Here is a 23,774-nt window from a genome sequence, read left to right on the forward strand (position 1 = left end):
ATATGTTGTGTGATATATGCATATGTAACTTCATTTAATCTTAACCTCAGTTTACTTGGCACTCAAATATTTGCATCTACACCAGACCCTTCCTATCCAAACCACTCCATAATTAATTACCATTGCTCATATAGAAATAATAAAGCTTATCTCTGCTTACACTTCAGCAGCAACCTACATTATTAAAAACTCATTTACAAAACATGCACTCAAAAATAATCCAATAACTATTAAACAACAGCCCTTTCAACTCCATCTTAAAGGCCACCCCAGCAGAAATACACTCGTCTTAAAACCACTCTCCCCAAACACATGCAGGCTACACTTCTCATCTGAGCTCTTGAAATCTCCCATCCCTACAACACCACAAACATTGGTTCAACATATCTCAAGACCCTTCTTGGCAATTGATACACATACCACAGTGAAGGTACTAAACACATGCTGCTCAGCTGGCCCTCACTCTTCCACATAGACACATTTAATGTCACTACACTGCATGACCTGTGGCCCTGCCCTCTGGATGTGAGGCAGATTATCTAGTTAGGATTTTCATTGTATGTATGGATCATGGTGAGATGCTTGAGGATTTGCAGATTGCATGTATAGGGGCATTGTTGAAAGGTGAGTGTTTGAACTAAAAAGATATATAAGTTTTTTGAGTGTACCTACAAGGTGTATGGGAGAGTGGTGATTGAGAGGGTGAAGGCATGTATAGAGCATCAGATTAGGGAGCAATAATGTGGTTTCAGAAGTGGTGGAGGATAGTTAGATCACATGATTGCTTTGAAGAAAGTTTTCTGAAATTATTTTGATATGAGAGAATGAATGGGGAGAGGTTGATAGAGAGGACTTATGTGTTGGAAGTGGAGGTGACAATGATTAGGGGAGACCAAATTAGAAATGGAAGATGAAGTGAAAAATATTTTGAGTGCTCAGGGCCTGAACATGGATGAGGGGAAATTCTTCCATAGAATAGTGAAATCGAGCAATGTGGTATATATGAGTCAACATGCTGTCTGTGGACTGATCTAAGGCTGAAGCAGCTGGGGGAAACCATAGCAAGGTCTGTGGGGCCTGGTTATGGATAGGGAGCTGTGGTTTCAGTGCATTACAAGTGTTAGAATGGACATCAGTGAATGAGGCACTTTTTTTCATCCTTATCTGTTGCTATTTCACTAACGTGGGAAACAGTGAGCAAGTATGTATGAGAGAAAAAACACATGTATATATACCTGGTTTCAAAAGCGAGATATACATAAGTATACGTAAGTAGGAGAGATGGCCAGAGAGCGTTATTGGATTACGTGTTAATTGACAGGCGCGCGAAAGAGAGACTTTTGGATGTTAATGTGCTGAGAGGTGCAACTGGAGGGACGTCTGATCATTATCTTGTGGAGGCTAAGGTGAAGATTTGTATGGGTTTTCAGAAAAGAAGAGTGAATGTTGGGGTGAAGAGGGTGGTGAGAGTGAGCGAGCTTGGGAAGGAGACTTGTGTGAGGAAGTACCAGGAGAGACTGAGTACAGAATGGAAAAAGGTAAGAACAATGGAAGTAAGGGGAGTGGGGGAGGAATGGGATGTATTTAGGGAATCAGTGATGGATTGCGCAAAAGATGCTTGTGGCATGAGAAGTGTGGGAGGTGGGTTGATTAGAAAGGGTAGTGAGTGGTGGGATGAAGAAGTAAGATTATTAGTGAAAGAGAGGAGAGAGGCATTTGGACAATTTTTGCAGGGGAAAAATGCAATTGAGTGGGAGATGTATAAAAGAAAGAGACAGGAGGTCAAGAGAAAGGTGCAAGAAGTGAAAAAGAGGGCAAATGAGAGTTGGGGTGAGAGAGTATCATTAAATTTTAGGGAGAATAAAAAGATGCTCTGGAAGGAGGTAAATAAAATGCGTAAGACAAGGGAGCAAATGGGAACTTCAGTGAAGGGCGCAAATGGGGAGGTGGTAACAAGTAGTGGTGATGTGAGAAGGAGATGGAGCGAGTATTTTGAAGGTTTGTTGAATGTGTTTGATGATAGAGTGGCAGATATAGGGTGTTTTGGTCGAGGTGGCATGCAAAGTGAGAGGGTTAGGGAAAATGATTTGGTAAACAGAGAAGAGGTAGTAAAAGCTTTGCCGAAGATGAAAGCCAGCAAGGCAGCAGGTTTGGATGGTATTGCAGTGGAATCTATTAAAAAAGGAGGTGACTGTATTGTTGACTGGTTGGTAAGGTTATTTAATGTATGTATGACTCATGGTGAGGTGCCTGAGGATTGGCAGAATGCGTGCATAGTGCCATTGTACAAAGGCAAAGGGGATAAGAGTGAGTGCTCAAATTACAGAGGTATAAGTTTGTTGAGTATTCCTGGTAAATTATATGAGAGGGTATTGATTGAAAGGGTGAAGGCATGTACAGAGCATCAGATTGGGGAAGAGCAGTGTGGTTTCAGAAGTGGTAGAGAATGTGTGGATCAGGTGTTTGCTTTGAAGAATGTATGTGAGACATACTTAGAAAAGCAAATGGATTTGTATGTAGCATTTATGGATCTGGAGAAGGCATATGATAGAGTTGATAGCGATGCTCTGTGGAAGGTATTAAGAATATATGGTGTGGGAGGCAAGTTGTTAGAAGCCGTGAAAAGTTTTTATCGAGGATGTAAGGCATGTGTACATGTAGGGAAGAGAGGAAAGTGATTGGGTCTCAGTGAATTTAGGTTTGCGGCAGGGGTGTGTGATGTCTCCATGGTTGTTTAATTTGTTTATGGATGGGGTTGTTAGGGAGGTGATTGCAAGAGTTTTGGAAAGAGGGGCAAGTATGCAGTCTGTTGTGGATGAGAGAGCTTGGGAAGTGAGTCAGTTGTTGTTCGCTGATGATACAGCGCTGGTGGCTGATTCGGGTGAGAAACTGCAGAAGCTGGTGATTGAGTTTGGTAAAGTGTGTGAAAGAAGAAAGTTAAGAGTAAATGTGAATAAAAGCAAGGTTATTAGGTACAGTAGGGTTGAGGGTCAAGTCAATTGGGAAGTAAGTTTGAATGGAGAAAAACTGGAGGAAGTAAAGTGTTTTAGAAATCTGGGAGTGGATCTGGCAGCGGATGGAACCATGTAGGCGGAAGTGAATCATACGGTGGGGGAGAGGGCGAAATTCTGGGAGCCTTGAAGAATGCTTGGAAGTTGAGAACATTATCTCGGAAAGCAAAAATGGGTATGTTTGAAGGAATAGTGGTTCCAACAATGTTGCATGATTGCGAGGCATGGGCTATGGATAGCGTTGTGTGCAGGAGGGTGGATGTGCTGGAAATGAGATGTTTGAGGACAGTATGTGGTGTGAAGTGGTTTGATCGAGTAAGTAATGTAAGGGTAAGAGAGATGTGTAGAAATAAAAAGAGTGTTGTTGAGAGAGCAGAAGAGGGTGTTTTGAAATGGTTTGGTCACATGGAGAGAATAAGTGAGAAAAGATTGACCAAGAGGATGTATGTGTCAGAGGTGGAGGGAACGAGGAGAAGTGGGAGACCAAATTGGAGGTGGAAAGATGGAGTGAAAAAGATTTTGAGTGATCAGGGCCTGAACATGCAGGAGGGTGAAAGGCGTGCAAGGAATAGAGTGAATTGGAACGGTGTGGTATACCGGGGTCGACGTGCTGTCAATGGATTTGAACTAGGGCATGTGAAGCGTCTGGGGTAAACCATGGAAAGTTCTGTGGGGCCTGGATTTGGAAAGGGAGCTGTGGTTTCGGTGCATTATTACATGACAGCTAGAGACTGAGTGTGAACGAATGGGGCCTTTGTTATCTTTTCCTAGCGCTACCTCACACACATGAGGGGGTTGTTATTTCATGTGTGGCGAGGTGGCGATGGGAATGACCAAAGGCAGACAGTATGAATTATGTACATGTGTATATATGTATATGTCTGTGTGTGTATATATATATGTGTATGCTGAGATGTATAGGTATGTATATTTTGCGTGTGTGGACATGTATGTATATACATGTGTATGTGGGTGGGTTGGGCCATTGTTTCGTCTGTTTCCTTGCGCTACCTCGCTAACGCGGGAGACAGCAACAAAGCAAAATAAATAAATGAATAAATAAATAAATAAATATATATTACATTCAAATATGTACTGGATGGTATTGCAGTGAAATATATTAAAAAGGGGGTGATTGTGTTGTTGATTGGTTGGTAATGATATTCAATGTGAGTATGGTTCATGGTGAAGTGCCTGAGGATTGGCGGAATTCATGCACAGAGCTATTGTACAAAGGCAAAGGGGATAAAGGTGAGTGTTCAAATTACAGAGGTATAAGTTTGTTGAGTATTCCTGTAAATTATATGGGAGGGTATTGATTAAGAGGGTAAGGGCATGTACAGAGCTTCAGACTGAGGGAGAGCAGTGTGGTTTCAGAAGTGGTAGATGTGTGGATCAGGTGTTTGCTTTGAAGAATGTATGTGAGAAATACTTAGAAAATCAGATGGATTTGTATGTAGCATTTATGGATCTGGAGAAGGCATATGATAGAGATGCTTTGTGGAAAAGTGAAATTGGAGGGTAGGATATATGTTATGTGTGATATATACATATGTAACTGAATCATTTAACCTTACATTCATTTAGACTTACTTTGTTACAAAGTACTATGTGGGGGTAGCCTAAGTACTTCCCACATCAAAGGAACCATCCAACACTTTCAACAGTACTGGGTCATCATGATGACGAAAGGCTGACTGCAGTGACCATCTCCTATAAAGGGCAGCCAGACAGCTGTCAGGTACAGGCTCTATGGTTGCAATAGCACGTTCCTGCTCAGTAAGCTGTAAGAACAGCAAGAAGTAAAATAAAATAAATATATAGTGGATGGTATTGCAGTGGAATTTATTAAAAATTGGGATGACTGTGTTGTTGATTGGTTGGTAAGGATATTCAGTGTAAATATGGTTCATGGTCAAGTGCCTGGGGATTGGTGGAATGCATGCATAGTGCCACTGTACAAAGGCAAAGGTGATGAAGGTGAATGTTCAAATTACAGAGGTATAAGTTTGTTGAGTATTCCTGGGAAATCATATAGAAGGGTACTGATTGAGAAGGTAAAGTCATGTACAGAACATCAGATTGGGGAAGAGCAGCGTGGTTTCAGAAGTGGTAGAGGATGTGTGGATCGGGTGTTTGCTTTGAAGAATGTATGTGAGAAATACTTAAAAAAACAGATGGATTTGTGTGTAGCATTTATGGATCTGGAGAAGGCATATGATAAGAGTTGATAGAGATGCTCTGTGGATGGTATTAAGAATATATGGTGTGGGAGGCAAGTTGTTAGAAGCAGTGAAAATTTTTTACAAGGATGTAAGGCATGTGTACGTGTAGGAAGAGAGGAAAGTGATTGGTTCTCAGTGAATGTTGGTTTGCGGCAGGGGTGCGTGATGTCTCCATGGTTGTTTAATTTGTTTATGGATGGTGTTGTTAGGGAGGTGAGTGCAAGAGTTTTGGAAAGAGGGGCAAGTATGCAGTCTGTTGTGGATGAGAGAGCTTGGGAAGTGAGTCAGTTGTTGTTCGCTGATGATACAGAGCTGGTGGCTGATTCGGGTGAGAAACTGCAGAAGCTGGTGACTGAGTTTGGTAAAGTGTGTGAAAGAAGAAAGCTGAGAGTAAATGTGAATAACAGCAAGGTTATTAGGTACAGTAGGTTTGAGGGACAAGTCAACTGGGAGGTAAGTTTGAATGGAGAAAAACTGGAGGAAGTGAAGTGTTTTAGATATCTGGGAGTGGATTTGGCAGCAGATGGAACCATGGAAGCAGAAGTGAATCATAGGGTGGGGGAGGGGGTGAAAGTTCTGGGAGCGTTGAAGAATGTGTGGAAGTTGAGAACATTATCTTGGAAAGCAAAAATGGGTGTTTGAAGGAATGGTGGTTCCAAGAATGTTATATGGTTGCGAGGCGTGGGCTATGGATAGAGTTGTGCAAAGGAGGGTGGATGTGCTGGAAATGAGATGTTTGAGGACAGTATGTGGTGTTAGGTGGTTTGATCGAGTAAGTAATGAAAGGGTAAGAGAGATGTGTGGTAATAAAAAGAGTGTGGTTGAGAGAGCAGAAGAGGGTGTTTTGAAATGGTTTGGTCACGTGTAGAGAATGAGTGAGGAAAGATTGACAAAGAGGGTATATGTGTCAGGGGTGAGGGGAACGAGAAGTGGGAGACCAAATTGGAGGTGGAAAGATGAAGTGAAAAAGATTTTGAGTGATCGGGGTCTGAACATGCAGGAGGGTGAAAGGCGTGCAAGGAATAGAGTGAATTGGAATGATGTGGTATACCGGGGTCAACGTGCTGTCAGTGGATTGAACCAGGGCATGTGAAATGTCTGGGATAAACCACGGAAAGTTCTGTAGGGCCTGGATGTGGAAAGGGAGCTGTGGTTTCGGTGCATTATCCATGACAGCTAGAGACTGAGTGTGAACGAATGTGGCCTTTGTTGTCTTTACCTAGCACTACCTCGCGCACATGCAGGGGGAGGGGGTTGTTATTTCATGTGTGGCGGGGTGGCGACGGGAATGAATAAGGGCAGACAGTATGAATTATGTACATGTGCATATATGTATATGTCTGTGTGTATATATATATGTATATACATGTGTATATACATGGTTGCGAGGCGTGGGCTATGGATAGAGATGTGCGCAGGAGGATGGATGTGCTGGAAATGAGATGTTTGAGGACAATGTGTGGTGTGAGGTGGTTTGATCGAGTAAGTAACGTAAGGGTGAGAGAGATGTGTGGAAATAAAAAGAGCGTGGTTGAGAGAGCAGAAGAGGGTGTTTTGAAATGGTTTGGGCACATGGAGAGAATGAGTGAGGAGAGATTGACCAAGAGGATATATGTGTCGGAGGTGGAGGGAACGAGGAGAAGAGGGAGACCAAATTGGAGGTGGAAAGATGGAGTGAAAAAGATTTTGTGTGATCGGGGCCTGAACATGCAGGAGGGTGAAAGGAGGGCAAGAAATAGAGTGAATTGGAGTCATGTGGTATACAGGGGTTGACGTGATGTCAGTGGATTGAAGCAAGGCATGTGAAGCGTCTGGGGTAAACCATGGAAAGCTGTGTAGGTATGTATATTTGCGTGTGTGGACGAGTGTATGTACATGTGTATGGGGGGGGGGGTTGGGCCATTTCTTTCGTCTGTTTCCTTGCGCTACCTCGCAAACGCGGGAGACAGCGACAAAGTATAAAAAAAAAAAAAAAAAAAAAAAAAAAAAAAAAAAAAAAAAAAAACATGTGTATGTGGGTGGATTGGGCCATTCTTTCATCTGTTTCCTTGCGCTACCACACTAATGCGGGAGGCAGCGACAAAGTATGATGAATAAATGAATAGAATATATATAAATCACATTAAAGGAAAGCATCACAATTTTGCACGTGATCAAGATATTCCTATGAGTCCATGGGGAAAATGAAACACAAGTTCCCAAGTGCACTTTCGTGTAATAATCACATCATCAGGGGAGACACGAGAAATATGTATATCAACTGACTGTTATATTTCATTTTCCCAGTGGACTCATAGGAATATTACATTAAAATATATGTTGGATGGTATTGTAGTGAAATTTATTAAAAAAGGGCTTGACTGTGTTGTTCATTGGTTGGTAAGGATATTCAGTGTATGTATGGTTCATGGTCAAGTGCCTGAGGATTGGCGGAATGCATGCATAGAGCCATTGTACAAAGGCAAAGGGGATAAAGGTGAGTGTTTAAATTACAGAGGTATAAGTATGTTGAGTATTCCTGAGAAATTATATGGGAGGGTATTGATTAAGAGGGTAAAGGCATGTACAGATTAGGGGAGAACAGTGTGGTTTCAGAAGTGGCAGATGTGTGAATCAGGTGTTTGCTTTGAAGAATGTATGTGAAAAATACTTAGAAAAACAGATGGATTTGTATGTAGCATTTATGGATCTGGAGAAGGCATATGATAGAGATGCTTTGTCAAAATGTAAAATAGGAGGGTAGGATATGTGTGATATATACATATGTAACTTAATCATTTAACCTTACATTCATTTAGACTTACTTTGTTACAAAGTACTATATGGGGGTAGCCTAAGTACTTCCCACATCAAAAGAACCATCCAACAATTTCAACAGTACTGGGTCATCATGGTGATGAAAGGCTGACTGCAGTGACCATCTCCGATAAAGGGCAGCCAGACAGCTGTCAGGTACAGGCTCTATGGTTGCAATAGCACGTTCCTGCTCAGTAAGCTGTAACGACAAAAAGAAGTAAAAGAAAATGAATATATACTGGATGGTATTGCAGTGGAATTTATTAAAAATTGGGATGACTGTGTTGTTGATTGGTTGGTAACGATATTCAATGTATGTGTGGCTCATGGTGGAGTGCCTGAGGATTGGCAGAATGCATGCAATATGGTATAAGTTTGTTGAGTATTCCTGTGGAATTGTATGGGAGGGTATTGATTGAGAGTGTAAAGGAAGGTACAGAGCATCAGATGGGAACAGCAGTGTGGTTTCAGAAGTGGTAGAGGATATGTGGATCAAGTGTTTGCTTGAAGAATGTGTATGAGAAATACCTAAAATACCAATGGATTTGTGTGTAGCATTTATGGATCTGGAGAAGGCATATGATAGGGCTGATAGAGATGCTTTGTGGAAAAGTAAAATAGGAGAGTAGGATATATGTTATGTGTGATATACTCATATGTAAATTTATCATTTAACCTTACATTCATGTGTGTGTGCAAATATATATATATATATATATATATATATATATATATATATATATATATATATATATATATATATATAAGAAGGAACAGAGGGGGCCAGGTGAGGATATTCCAAAAAAGGCCCAGTCCTCTGTTCTTAACGCTACCTCGCTAACGCGGGAAATGGCGAATAGTTTAAAAGAAAAGAAAGAAAAATATATATATATATATATATATATATATATATATATATATATATTTTTTTTTTCAAACTATTCGCCATTTCCCGCATCAGCAAGGTAGCGTTAAGAACAGAGGACTGGGCCTCTGAGGGAACATCCTCACCTGGCCCCCTTCTCTGTTCCTTCTTTTGGAAAATTAAAAAAAAGAAAAAAAAAACAAGAGGGGAGGATTTCCAGCCCCCCGCTCCCTCCCCTTTTAGTCGCCTTCTACGACACGCAGGGAATACGTGGGAAGTATTCTTTTCCCCTATCCCCAGGGATATATATATATATATATATATATATATATATATATATATATATATGATAGAGTTGATAGAGATGCTCTGTGGAAGGTATTAAGAATATATGGTGTGGGAGGAAAGTTGTTAGAAGCAGTGAAAAGTTTTTATCGAGGATGTAAGGCATGTGTACGTGTAGGAAGAGAGGAAAGTGATTGGTTCTCAGTGAATGTAGGTTTGCGGCAGGGGTGTGTGATGTCTCCATGGTTGTTTAATTTGTTTATGGATGGGGTTGTTAGGGAGGTAAATGCAAGAGTTTTGGAAAGAGGGGCAAGTATGAAGTCTGTTGGGGATGAGAGAGCTTGGGAAGTGAGTCAGTTGTTGTTCGCTGATGATACAGCGCTGGTGGCTGATTCATGTGAGAAACTGCAGAAGCTGGTGACTGAGTTTGGTAAAGTGTGTGGAAGAAGAAAGTTAAGAGTAAATGTGAATAAGAGCAAGGTTATTAGGTACAGTAGGGTTGAGGGTCAAGTCAATTGGGAGGTGAGTTTGAATGGAGAAAAACTGGAGGAAGTGAAGTGTTTTAGATATCTGGGAGTGGATCTGGCAGCGGATGGAACCATGGAAGCGGAAGTGGATCATAGGGTGGGGGAGGGAGCGAAAATTCTGGGGGCCTTGAAGACTGTGTGGAAGTCGAGAACATTATCTCGGAAAGCAAAAATGGGTATGTTTGAAGGAATAGTGGTTCCAACAATGTTGTATGGTTGCGAGGCGTGGGCTATGGATAGAGTTGTGCGCAGGAGGATGGATGTGCTGGAAATGAGATGTTTGAGGACAATGTGTGGTGTGAGGTGGTTTGATCGAGTGAGTAACGTAAGGGTAAGAGAGATGTGTGGAAATAAAAAGAGCGTGGTTGAGAGAGCAGAAGAGGGTGTTTTGAAGTGGTTTGGGCACATGCAGAGAATGAGTGAGGAAAGATTGACCAAGAGGATATATGTGTCGGAGGTGGAGGGAACGAGGAGAAGAGGGAGACCAAATTGGAGGTGGAAAGATGGAGTGAAAAAGATTTTGTGTGATCGGGGCCTGAACATGCAGGAGGGTGAAAGGAGGGCAAGGAATAGAGTGAATTGGAGCGATGTGGTATACCGGGGTTGACGTGCTGTCAGTGGATTGAATCAAGGCATGTGAAGCGTCTGGGGTAAACCATGGAAAGCTGTGTAGGTATGTATATTTGCGTGTGTGGATGTATGTATATACATGTGTATGGGGGGGGGTTGGGCCATTTCTTTCGTCTGTTTCCTTGCGCTACCTCGCAAACGCGGGAGACAGCGACAAAGTATAATAAAGATAATAAATATAATATATATTCAAATATATTTTCGTTGGTATTGCAGTGAAATTTATTAAAAAAGGGGGTGACTGTGTTGTTAATTGGTTGGTATGTATGTAGGTTCATGGCCAAGTGCCTGAGGATTGGCAGAATGCATGCATAGTGCCATTGTATAAAGGCAAAGGGGATAAAGATGAATGTTCGAATTACAGAGGTATAAGTTTGTTGAGTATTCCTGAGAAATTATATGGGAGGGTATTGATTAAGAGGGTAAAAGCATGTACAGATTAGGGAAGAGCAGTGTGGTTTCAGAAGTGGTAGAAGATGTGTGAATCAGGTGTTTGCTTTGGAGAATGTATGTGAGAAATACTTAGAAAAACAGATGGATCTGTATGTAGCATTTATGGATATGGTAGAGATGCTTTGTGGAAAAGTAAATTAAGAGGGTAGGATATGTGTGATATATACATATATAACTTAATCATTTAACCTTACTTTCATTTAGACTTACTTTGTTACACAGTACTATATGGGGGTACTTTCAACAGTACTGGGTCATCATAGTGACGAGAGGCTGACTGCATCAGTCCATCTTCTAAGCCTTGGCTATGTTGACCTCTTTGGGCAGTAACCATGTTCGATATAAGGGCAGCCAGAGAGCTGTTAGGTACAGGCTCTATGGTTGCAATAGCACGTTCCTGCTCAGTAAGCTGTAACGACAACAAGAAGTAAAAGAAAATAAATATATATTGGATGGTATTGCAGTGGAATTTATTAAAAATGGGGATGACTGTGTTGTTGATTGGTTGGTAAGGATATTCAGTGTATATATGGTTCTTGGTCAAGTGCCAGAGGATTGACAGAATGCATGCACAGTGCCACTGTACAAAGGCAAAGGGGATAAAGGTGAATGTTCAAATTACAGAGGTATAAGTTTGTTGAGTGTTTCTGGGAAATTATATTGGAGGGTATTGATTGAGAGGGTAAAGGCATGTACACAACATCAGATTGAGGAAGAGCAGTGTGGTTTCAGAAGAGGTAGATTATGTGTGGACCAGGTGTTTGCTTTGAAGAATGTATGTGAGATATACTTAGAAAAACAAATGGATTTATGTGTAGCATTTATGGATCTGAAGAAGTCATATGATAGTGTTGAAAGAGATGCTTTGTGGAAGGTATTAAGAGTATATGGTGTGGGAGGTAAGTTGCTAGAAGCAGTGAAAAGTTTTTACCAAGTATGTAAGGCATTTGTATGAGTAGGAAGAGAGGAAAGTAGTTGGTTCCCAGTGAATGTCGGGTTGCAGCAGGGGTGCATGATGTCTCCATGGCTGTTTAATTTGTTTATGGATGGGGTTGTTAGGGAGGTGAATGCAAGAGTTTTGGAGAGAGGGGCAAGTATGCAGTCTGTTGGGGATGAGAGGGCTTGGGAAATGAGTCAGTTGTTCATTCATTGATGATACAGCACTGGTGGAAGATTTGGGTGAGAAACTGCAGAAGTTGGTGACTGAGTTTGGTAAGTGTGTGAAAGAAGAAAGCTGAGGGTAAATGTGAAGAAGAGCAAGGTTATTAGGTTCAGTAGGGTTGAGGGACGAGTTAATTGGGAGGTAAGTTTGAATGCCTTTATACAATGGCACTATGCATGCATTCTGCCAATCCTCAGGCACTTGGCCATGAACCATATATATATATATATATATATATATATATATATATATATATATATATATATATATATATATATATATATATATATATGTATGTATGTATGAGTATTCCTGGAAATTATATGGGAAGGTATTGACTGAGATGGTGAAGGCACTATAGTTTCAGAAGTGGTAGGGGATCTGTGGATCAGGTGTTTGCTTTGAAGAATGTATGTGAGAAATACTTAGAGAAACACATGGATTTTTATGTTGCATTTATGGATCTGGAGAAGGCATATGACAAGGTGGGCAGAGTATATGGTGTGCTAGAAGCAGTGAGAATCTTTATAAAGAGAATGATTAGTTCGCAGTGAAGGTCAGTCTGCGGCAGGGATGTGTGATGTCCCCATGGTTGTTTAATTTGTTTATGGATAGGGTAGTTAGTGAGGTAAATGCAAGAGTTTTAGCGAGAGGGGTGAGTATGCAGTCTGTTGGGGATGAGAGAGCCTGTTAAGTGAGTCAATTGTTTGCTGATAATACAACACTGGTGGGAGATTCAAGTGAGAAACTGCAAAAGTTGGTGACTAAGTTTGCTTAAGTATTTGGAGTCAAAAGAATGCATTTCCTAATATCAAGTGCTTAATTACCACTTAGATTAATTATAATAATATTAATATACTAATTACACGAATTTGTAGGTATTGACCACATATTCTTATTCAGCATACTAAAAAGCATCAATGCTGAAATTTTCATGAAATCCATTTTTTGAAAAAAACAGGAAAAATCCAAGGCTATAGCCATGCATTTTGCTCAGATTTTCAACTTGAGATTTTAATGAAAATCTGGGTATAGATGGTATTCTATATGGTGATTAAGTATATCGAGTCACAAGACTGCATTTCGAAAAATTAAGCGCTTAATTACCACTTGGATTAATTATAATAATATTAATATGCTAATTACTCCACTAATTACACGATTTTTCCGCTTTTGACCAAAGATTCTAATTCTTCATACTTAAAAGTATTTATGCTGAAATTTTCAAGAAAATCTATTTTTTCAAAAAAATCAAGAAAAATCCAAGGCCTTGCGTTTTGCTCAGATTTTCAACTTCTTCAGATTTTAATGAAAATCTGGGTGTAAATGGTATTTTATATGGTGATTAAGTATATCGAGTCAAAACACTGCACTTCCTAAAATTAAAGGCTTAATTACCACTTAGATTAATTATAATGACATTGATATGCCAATTACTCGACTAATTAAACGTATTTTTCCCTTTTGACCACATATTCTTATTCAGCATACGTAAAAGCATCTATACTGAAATTTTTAAGAAAATCCATTATTTTTCAAAAAAAATCAAGAAAAATCCAAGGCATTTTGCATTTCGTCAGATTTTGCTCAGATTTTCAACTTCTTCAGATTTTAATGAAAATCTGGGTATAAATGGTATTTTATATGGTGATTAAGTATATCGAGTCAAAAGACTGCATTTTTTTAAAATTAAAGGCTTAATTACCACTTAGATTAATTATAATAATATCAATATGCCAATTACGCCACTAGTTAAACGAATTTTTCGATTTTTACCACAGATTCTTATTCAGCATAATTAAAAGTAACTATGCTGAAAATTTCAGGAAAATCCTTTTTTTTTCAAAAAAAACAAGAAAAATCCAAGGCAAATTTTTTCCATTTGGTCAGATTTTCTCAGATTTTCAACTTCTTCCGATTTTAATGAAAATCTGGGTATAAATGGTATTTTATATGGTGATTAAGTATATCGAGACTACATTTCCAAAAATTAAGCGCTTAATTACCACTTGGATTAATTATGATATGCTAATAACTCGACTAATTACACGAATTTTTCGCTTTTGACCACAGATTCTTATTCAGCATACTTAAAGCATCTATGTTCAAATTTTCAACAAAATCCATTTTTTCAAAAAAAATCAAGAAAAATCCGAGTCTCAGATTTTGCTCAGACTTTCAACTTCTTCAGATTTTAATGAAAATCGGGGTATAATTGTTATTCTATATGGTGATTAAGTATATCGAGTCAAAAGGCTGCATTTCGAAAACTTAAGCGCTTAATTACCACTTGGATTAATTGTAATAATATTAATATGCTAATTACTCGACTAATTACATGATTTCTTCGCTTTTCACAAAAGATTCTAATTCAGCATACTTAAAAGCACCTATGCTTTAATTTTCAAGAAAATCCATTTTTTCAAAAAAATTAAGAAAATCCAAGCATTTTCCTTCAGATTTGGCTCAGATTTTCAACTTCTTCAGATTTTAATGAAAATCTGGCTATAAATGGTATTCTATATGGTGATTAAGTACATCGAGTCAAAACACTGCATTTCCTAAAATTAAAGGCTTAATTACCACTTAGATTAATCATGATAATACTTATATGCTAATTATTCGACTAATTACACGAATTTTTCGCTTTTGACCACAGATTCTTATTCAGTATACTTAAAAGCATCTATGTTGAAATTTTCAAGAAAATCCATTTTTCTCAAAAAAAAATGAAGAAAAATCCAAGGCTCACATTATCCTCAGATTTTCAGCTTCTTCAGATTTTAATGAAAATTGGGGTATAAATGTTATTCTATATGGTAATTAAGTATATCGTGTCAAAACACTGCATTTCCTAAAATGAAAGGCTTAATTACCACTTAGATTAATTATAATAATATTGATATGCCAATTACTCGACTAATTAAACGTATTTTTCCCTTTTGACCACATATTCTTATTCAGCATACGTAAAAGAATCTATGCTGAAATTTTCAAGAAAATCCATTTTTTCAAAAAAATCAAGAAAAATCCAAGGCATTTTGCATTTGGTCAGATTTTGCTCAGAATTTCAACTTCTTCCGATTTTAATGAAAATCGGGGTATAAATGTCATTCTATATGGTGATTAAGTATATCGAGTCAAAAGACAATATTTCGAAAAATTAAGTGCTTAATTACCACTTGGATTAATTATAATTTTAATATGCTAGTTACTCCACTAATTACACGATTTTTCCGGTTTTCACCAAAGATTCTAATTCAACATGCTTAAAAGCATCTATGCTGAAATTTTCAAGAAAATCTATTTTTTCAAGAAAATCAAGAAAAATCCATGCATTTTTCTCATATTTTGCTCAGATTTTCAACTTCTTCAGATTTTAATAAAAATCTGGGTATAAATGGTACTCTATATGCAGATTAAGTACATCGAGTCAAAAGACTATATTTCCTAAAATTAAAGACTTAATACCACTTACATCAATTATGATATTTATATGCTCATTACTCGACCAATTACACGAATGTTTCTCTTTTGACCACAGATTCTTATTCAGCATACTTAAAAGCATATATGCTGAAATTTTCAAGAAAATCCATTTTTTCAAGAAAAATCCAACGCTTGGATTAATTATAATATTAATATGCTAATTACTCCACTAATTACACGATTTTTCCGCTTTTGACCAAAGATTCTAATTCTTCTGTCTTAAAAGTATCTGCTGAAATTTTCAAGAAAATCCATTTTTTCAAAAAAATCAAGAAAAATCCAAGGCATTTTGCATTTGGCCAGATTTTCCTCAGATTTTCAACTTCTTCCGATTTTAATGAAAATCTGGGAATAAATGATATTCAATATGGTGATTAAGTACATCAACAATGCATTTCGAAATATTAAGCGCTTAATTACCACTTGGATTAATTATATCAATATCTCAATTACTCGACTAATTACACGAATTTTTCGCCCTTGACCACTGATTCTTATTCAGCATACTTAAAAGCATCAATGTTGAAATTTTCAAGAAAATCCATCTTTTCAAAAAAAATAAAGAAAAATCCAAGGCTCACATTTTCCTCAGATTTTCAACTTCTTCAGATTTTAATAAAATTTGGGGTATAAATGTTATTCTATATGGTGATTAAGTATATCGAGTCAAAAGACTGCATTGCGAAACATAAAGCGCTTAATTACCACTTGGATTAATTATAATAATATTAATATGCTAATTACTCGACTAATCGTGTAGATTTTTTCGCTTTTAACCAAAGATTCTAATTCAGCATACTTAAAAGCATCAATGCTTAAATTTTCAAGAAAATTCATTCTTTCAAAAAAACCAAGAAAAATCCAAGCATTTTCCTCAGATTTTGCTGAGATTTTCAACTTCTTCAGATTTCAATGAAAATCTGGGTATAAATGGCATTTTATATGGTGATTAAGTATATCGAGTCAAAAGACTGCATTTCCTAAAATTAAAGGCTTAATTATCACTTAGATTAATAATAATAATACTTATATGCTAATTACTCGACTAATTTCACGAATTTTTCGCTTTTGACCAAAGATTCCTATTCAGCATACTTAAAAACATCTATGCTGAAATTTTCAAGAAAATCCATTTTTTTTCAAAAAAAATCAAGAAAAATCCAAGGCATTTTGCATTTGGTCAGATTTTGCTCAGATTTTCAACTTCTTCAGATTTTAATGAAAATCTGGGTATAAATGGTATTTTATATGGTGATTAAGTATATCGAGTCAAAAGACTGCATTTTTTTAAAATTAAAGGCTTAATTACCACTTAGATTAATTATAATAATATCAATATGCCAATTACGCCACTAGTTAAACGAATTTTTCGATTTTTACCACAGATTCTTATTCAGCATAATTAAAAGTAACTATGCTGAAAATTTCAGGAAAATCCTTTTTTTTTTCAAAAAAACAAGAAAAATCCAAGGCAAATTTTTTCCATTTGGTCAGATTTTCTCAGATTTTCAACTTCTTCCGATTTTAATGAAAATCTGGGTATAAATGGTATTTTATATGGTGATTAAGTATATCGAGACTACATTTCCAAAAATTAAGCGCTTAATTACCACTTGGATTAATTATGATAATATGCTAATAACTCGACTAATTACACGAATTTTTCGCTTTTGACCACAGATTCTTATTCAGCATACTTAAAGCATCTATGTTGAAATTTTCAACAAAATCCATTTTTTCAAAAAAAATCAAGAAAAATCCAAGGCTCAGATTTTGCTCAGACTTTCAACTTCTTCAGATTTTAATGAAAATCGGGGGATAATTGTTATTCTATATGGTGATTAAGTATATCGAGTCAAAAGGCTGCATTTCGAAAACTTAAGCGCTTAATTACCACTTGGATTAATTGTAATAATATTAATATGCTAATTACTCGACTAATTACATGATTTCTTCGCTTTTCACAAAAGATTCTAATTCAGCATACTTAAAAGCATCTATGCTATAATTTTCAAGAAAATCCATTTTTTCAAGAAAATTAAGAAAATCCAAGCATTTTCCTTCAGATTTGGCTCAGATTTTCAACTTCTTCAGATTTTAATGAAAATCTGGCTATAAATGGTATTCTATATGGTGATTAAGTACATCGAGTCAAAACACTGCATTTCCTAAAATTAAAGGCTTAATTACCACTTAGATTAATCATAATAATACTTATATGCTAATTATTCGACTAATTACACGAATTTTTCGCTTTTGACCACAGATTCTTATTCAGTATACTTAAAAGCATCTATGCTGAAATTTTCAAGAAAATCCATTTTTCTCAAAAAAATCAAGAAAAAGCCAAGGCCTTGCATTTTGTTCAGATTTTCAACTTCAGATTTTAATGAAAATCTGGATATACATGGTATTCAATATAGTGTTAAGTATATCGAGACTGCATTTCGAAAAATTAAACGTTTAATTACCATTTGGATTAATTATAATATTAATATGCTAATTACTCGACTAATCATACGAATTTTTCGCTTTTGACCAGAGGTTTTTATTCAGCGTACGTAAAAGCATCTATGCTGAATTTTTCAATGAAATCCATTTTTTTCAAAAAAATCAAGAAAAACCCAAGGCATTTTGCATTTGGTCAGATTTGTCTTAGATTTTCAACTTCTTCCGAGTGTATGCTTTTGATTATTTAGCTTACTGAAAATATTTTGGCTATAAGTGTATGCTGAGAGGCTCTGTATGCTTTTGTGGCAAAGAATCCTAAAGTCATTGTTGTCTAGATCAAAATCAAGACCATTACTGCAAGCACTAAAGAAGATAACTCGAAGAAAAAAGAATACAATGAAAATATGAGAGACATTGTAAGTGCTTTCATGAAAAAGCAAGTGATCATTGAAAAGAGGGTATCCAAAAAAAAAAAAAAAAAACCTAATCTTGTCTTCAAAATCATAACCAACCTCATATCGTTGGGTGTTAACTAATAAGAGTTGAATTTTCCACAACCTGTCACTCATTTTTTAAGACGAAGCATTTCTACACAATCCACAAACAAAGTACACGTTCCATCTTATAAGCGCCCACTACACTGGTTACAGAGAGTCTGTAATGGCTTCACGAACACATATGCCTTACTTGGGCTGGCAAGGGAGCACTTAAGAGTGGTCTGTCACTGACAAACAAGAGCATGTACCAACCTTAGTCCTGGCCAGTCTTTACATACACACACACACACACACACACACACACACACACACACACACACACACACACACATCACAAGAGAGAATGAGGCAGATGCTTACCTGAGGGATACCAGTTGTGCTGGCAATGTCCTTGGCTTCCTCTCTGTGGTGCAGGATGGCGACCACTGTTGCCGGAACTCCACTGGTCAGTTTCAGGCCTGTAATGCAATTACTTCATCTTTACTAACAGTCGCCTCAGAACACACAGGTAAGTACAGATGCAGAAGCTAAGATTTGTAAAACTTTGGAATGAGTCTTAACAGATCACATTTCTCCTATTCAATGAATCTTAATCCCAAACATCTCTCTACCTAGGTGACTGTTCAGCACGTTTTCAGTGAAATAAGATGTGAAAAATCTCCAACTAAGTGAAAACTAATCAAACCGACTTAATCAGATTTCACAGTAACAATCTCTCCATACCTTCCAAGCCACAGGAGGCTCTATCTTCCCAGAAAACACATGTTTTCAATAAATACGGCCCACATGCATAGTGAGAGTGTGTGTGGTCTTAGAATCATCTTTAATACCACCTGAAGAAGGTGTTCAAAGATTTTGCGGTTGGTGGATGTAGTTTAATGACCCTGGCAGTTCACAGGCCTAGAGCCTAAACAACATAACAAGGGCATTATTTGCTCTATATGTCCATTCTCCCGCCCATGATCCTGGCGTCAACCCACCTCGAAACTGAATGATTATATGGACTGCCTAATTTCATTGTGTAATCACATGATGACTGTATGCCTCCCACCATTTCATTTTCGTATAGCCTTGTCCCCTATTACAAAAAAATAAATGAATAGTGGTCGGTGGTGGTGGGGGGGGGGGGGGGGGGGGTTATGCTCAAGTTTACCCGTCGACTCATTTAGGAGTGTCCAACGAGATCACAGTAGAATGCATCTATTACTCCCGCGTGCGGGTTATGATATCACGTCCCTTAGGTATAACCCACTTTCATTCCCATGACGCGGTGGATGACCTTACCTTACCTTACCTTACCTTACATAGACCTTACGACGGTTTAGGGTCTCCTACCCTCATGACACGGTGGAGGAACCTTACCTCACCATCAACTTCGCAATGGTTTCGGTTTTTCGACCCCCGTGGCGCTGTCTAACGGTTGGTTCACGGTACATACCACCGCAAAGGAAAGTTGGAGATTCGGACGGCTGGTGGGACCTTCCAGAGGGATCTGGTAAGTTCTAAAGCCAGGAGATTCCACTTAATCACAAACGAACTTCGTGTGCAGCCATCACAACACATACCGAGTTGGAATACCATGTCCAGTTTGAGAGTCATGGCAGCGCTTTCCCCTTGAGATAGTGATTGCTTCAAGGCCGACCGAACCCGCCTAAATTACGGTGTCCAGTGCCTTTCAAGACACCGAAGACCACACGATCCATCACCAAAGACCACACGATCCATCACCGAAGACCACACGATCCGTCACCAAAGACCACACGATCCGTCACCAAAGACCACACGATCCGTCACCGAAGACCACACGATCCGTGCAAAATGTCATGAACTTCATCACACAATTACTAGAACCCAATCGCCGTGTTGGGACACCTGAAACGCCTTGGAAGACAACCGAAAAGTTTACAAAACTGAAGCTGGAATGGCTTGAGGCCAAATAAAAACGCTGTTCTGTCACACTGATGTAAACAATACTCAATGAAATTATATATATATATATATATATATATATATATATATATATATATATATATATATATATATATATATATATATTCAAGAATTACAAGAGGATAGGACAATTAATCCCCGTAAATATACGAGCAAGTGTTGACAAACGAGGAGCGTGTGTACCCAGGCTCACGACACTAATTACCCTCCTGGGAAACGTTACGCGCCAGTAATTCTCCCGACGGAAATATATCTGACTGGATTTATTCCAGGAAGGTCCTTCTCGTCAGGTGCAGCTGCCAGAAACTTTCTATTCAGACTGTGAATACTTCAGCGGCGCTGATGATTTATGGCCGGAGGAAAACCCCTGGCGAAGGTTCTTCTAACCGCGAATGTTTTACATTGAAGGGAACCCGATGGATGGATCCGAGTGTTAGGTAGGATAGGGCAAGCTTCTCCCAGGCTAGGTTACAGCTTCCCTGGCCCCTGGTGACCTCCCTCTACCACCTCTCTCTCTCTCTCTCTCTCTCTCTCTCTCTCTCTCTCTCTCTCTCTCTCTCTCTCTCTCTCTCTCTCTCTCTCTCCTTCCTTTCTCTAAGGTAGTGAGCTTAGCTATGGGCAGTCCCCCCCCCTCCCCCACACACACCCAGCTGTCAACATCACCACCTCCCACCCGCAACAGCTTTGTATGAGAATTCATCTATGTGTCTTGTCTGTCCACCCGCACGTCTAGATCGTCGCCTGTCCCACTGTGACGTCATTCCCATCTCTGTTTCCCTCTTCGGCGGGGAGAGAGAAAGAGAGAGAGAGAGAGAGAGAGAGAGAGAGAGAGAGAGAGAGAGAGAGAGAGAGAGAGAGAGAGAGAGAGAGTCTCCTCTCGTGTCGTGATGTGTTGTCATCTTTCCTCTTTAAAGTTCTGACGTTTTGGATGGATTTCCGTCATGGGCGTCGTCGCCCTCCCATCACCGGTGGCTCTGCCAGGGGCGGAGGAGGTCCTCCTCCTCCGCCCTCCGTCAGTGCTACGCCTCGCGTCACTACCGTCTCCCCGTCTGTCGTTGTCGTCGCTTTCACCACCGTCCCTTTCGTCGTCCATCCGCCAGGGTGGTAAGACAAGGGGGGGGGGGGGGGGCGTGGTGGTCCTCCTCCTCCTCCCTGGGACACAGTCTCTAACTTTAATCGACACTTGGAATCTCTCTCTCTCTCTCTCTCTCTCTCTCTCTCTCTCTCTCTCTCTCTCTCTCTCTCTCTCTCTCTCTCTCTCTCTGACGTTGGTTGGGGAAAGATCAATTGATGTCCGATGGTCTGTCAGTCACTCGGGTAGGAAGGTGTGGGAGGTGGGTGGGTGGTGTGGTGTGGTGTGTGGGGGTGTGCCGCTCACATACAATGTACTCACAGACGGTTATTCTCGCGACTGACGGAGGCCTATATAGCTGGAGTGACAGCCAGCCAACACGGATTTAAGAAAGAATTAAAAAAGAGAGACACATATATATATACACATATACCAGCAGAGCATCAACCACCGCTGAAATAACAAATGAACCCCCCCCCCCCCCCCGCCCATATTACCGTAACTCCGAAATTTACATAAAGTTCCAAAAGCTGGAAAGTGGGGTTGGGGAGGGGGGGGGGGAGTGAGCGAGAAAGTATTGCCACAACCTTTCGTTTTCAAGATCCACCTTTGGGAGTGAAAATTTCCCCGACAATTTTTCTACCGAATATTATGATCAAGAGAGAATCGTATCTTTTACTACGAGCGTAATGATGTGTATATTTGTTTTCAATCAACGTGAGGGGGAAAAAAACTTAGAATATGTCCTCCGGCATCAGTTGGCAACACTGCCCGCTGGGACGCTCCTCAAACTCGGGATATAATTGAAGTGAACTGTGGCAAGACAGAGCTAAGCCTCGAGCGCCACACTGTCCGATACTCCCGGCTAAAGTAACGTGATAATGATGCTTGAGGGTGGGGTCTGTAATGGTCTCGTCAGCTGGCGCCCAGGGTCTACATTTAGGACAGTCAAATGTTTTAATCATGGAGAATCGACCATTTTTTTTTTGTTCAACATTTCGTAAGATTTCGGTGGTCCAGTAGATTTGGAACTTGTACATGATACTTACAGGGTCCAGACACACACACACACACACACACACACACACACACACACACACACACACACACACACAACGGTAAACCAGGAAAACCAAAGTAAACTGGGCTTACACGTCAACTACGTGAATTACTGACAGAGGAGGAAATCCTACGTAAACCAAGGAATTTGGAGCAGGCTTTATGACTCTCATGTCCTCTATTCTTTACACACTCCCCCACCTTCTCCTCCCCAGTCACCTCCTGGGTCCTCCACTCCCCAGCTACACTCCCTCCCCAGTCACCTCCTGGGTCCTCCACTCCCCATTCACCTCCTGGGTCCTCCACTCCCCATTCACCTCCTGGGTCCTCCACTCCCCATTCACCTCCTGGGTCCTCCACTCCCCAGCTACACTCCCTCCCCAGTCACCTCCTGGGTCCTCCACTCCCCATTCACCTCCTGGGTCCTCCACTCCCCATTCACCTCCTGGGTCCTCCACTCCCCAGCTACACTCCCTCCCCAGTCACCTCCTGGGTCCTCCACTCCCCAGTCACCTCCTGGGTCCTCCACTCCCCCAGCCACTTCGATGTCAACAAAGCAGACGTCAAAAGTCTTATTGGGTTTTGTAAATGTTTAGTAAATAATGGATTACACTGAGAAGCGCCACTGTCTTCCCTCGTAGTACACTGCAATAACTGAGTTATGTATATCATACTGCAATAACTGAGTTAAGTATATAATACTGCAATAACTGAGTTATGTATATCATACTGCAATAACTGAGTTATGTATATAATACTGCAATAACTGAGTTACGTATATAATACTGCAATAACTGAGTTATGTATATGATACTGCAATAATTGAGTTATGTATATTATACGGCAATAACTGAGTTATGTATATTATACTGCAATAATTGAGTATTATATATAATACTGCAATAATTGATTTATGTATATAATACTGTAATTATCTCTCAACACTGTCAACACTAGAATCCCTACACCTATCATTACAATTCATCATCATCATTATAAACACATCAACATCATTATCATCCCTCCTTGACCACCATGATAATCCCCATCACAGTCGTTTTAATCCCCTTCACCATCATAATCCCCGTCATCATTATCACAAACCCCATCACCACCATTAATGTAATCCCTATCATCATCATTGTAATCCCTAAAATCATTATATCCCTTTATCATAAACATCTTCACCACAAGTACAATCCCCTTGACCACCTATATAAATCCTTTTAATCACCATTAAAGTCTCATTATCATAGTCAACCCCATCACCATCACTATAATCCCCAGACCACCACTATAATG

The 23,774-nt window shown here is 39.2% G+C and overlaps 1 long non-coding RNA gene across 1 annotated transcript in view; it reads right to left on the reverse strand.

The window, feature by feature from the left end:
- Window positions 1-23,774, reverse strand: part of LOC139760356 (uncharacterized) — an 82,167-nt gene that overhangs the window by 3,895 nt on the left and 54,498 nt on the right. Inside the window, exons 3-6 of the long non-coding RNA XR_011715322.1 lie at window positions 18,752-18,849; window positions 11,003-11,201; window positions 8,041-8,231; window positions 4,605-4,795 (exon numbers count right to left, since the gene is read on the reverse strand). This is a non-coding gene — a long non-coding RNA (uncharacterized lncRNA). The remainder of the gene's footprint in view (window positions 1-4,604; window positions 4,796-8,040; window positions 8,232-11,002; window positions 11,202-18,751; window positions 18,850-23,774) is intronic.

Source organism: Panulirus ornatus, chromosome 36 (assembly GCF_036320965.1).
Source record: "Panulirus ornatus isolate Po-2019 chromosome 36, ASM3632096v1, whole genome shotgun sequence".
In the NCBI taxonomy this organism is placed as follows: Eukaryota; Metazoa; Arthropoda; class Malacostraca; order Decapoda; family Palinuridae; genus Panulirus; species Panulirus ornatus.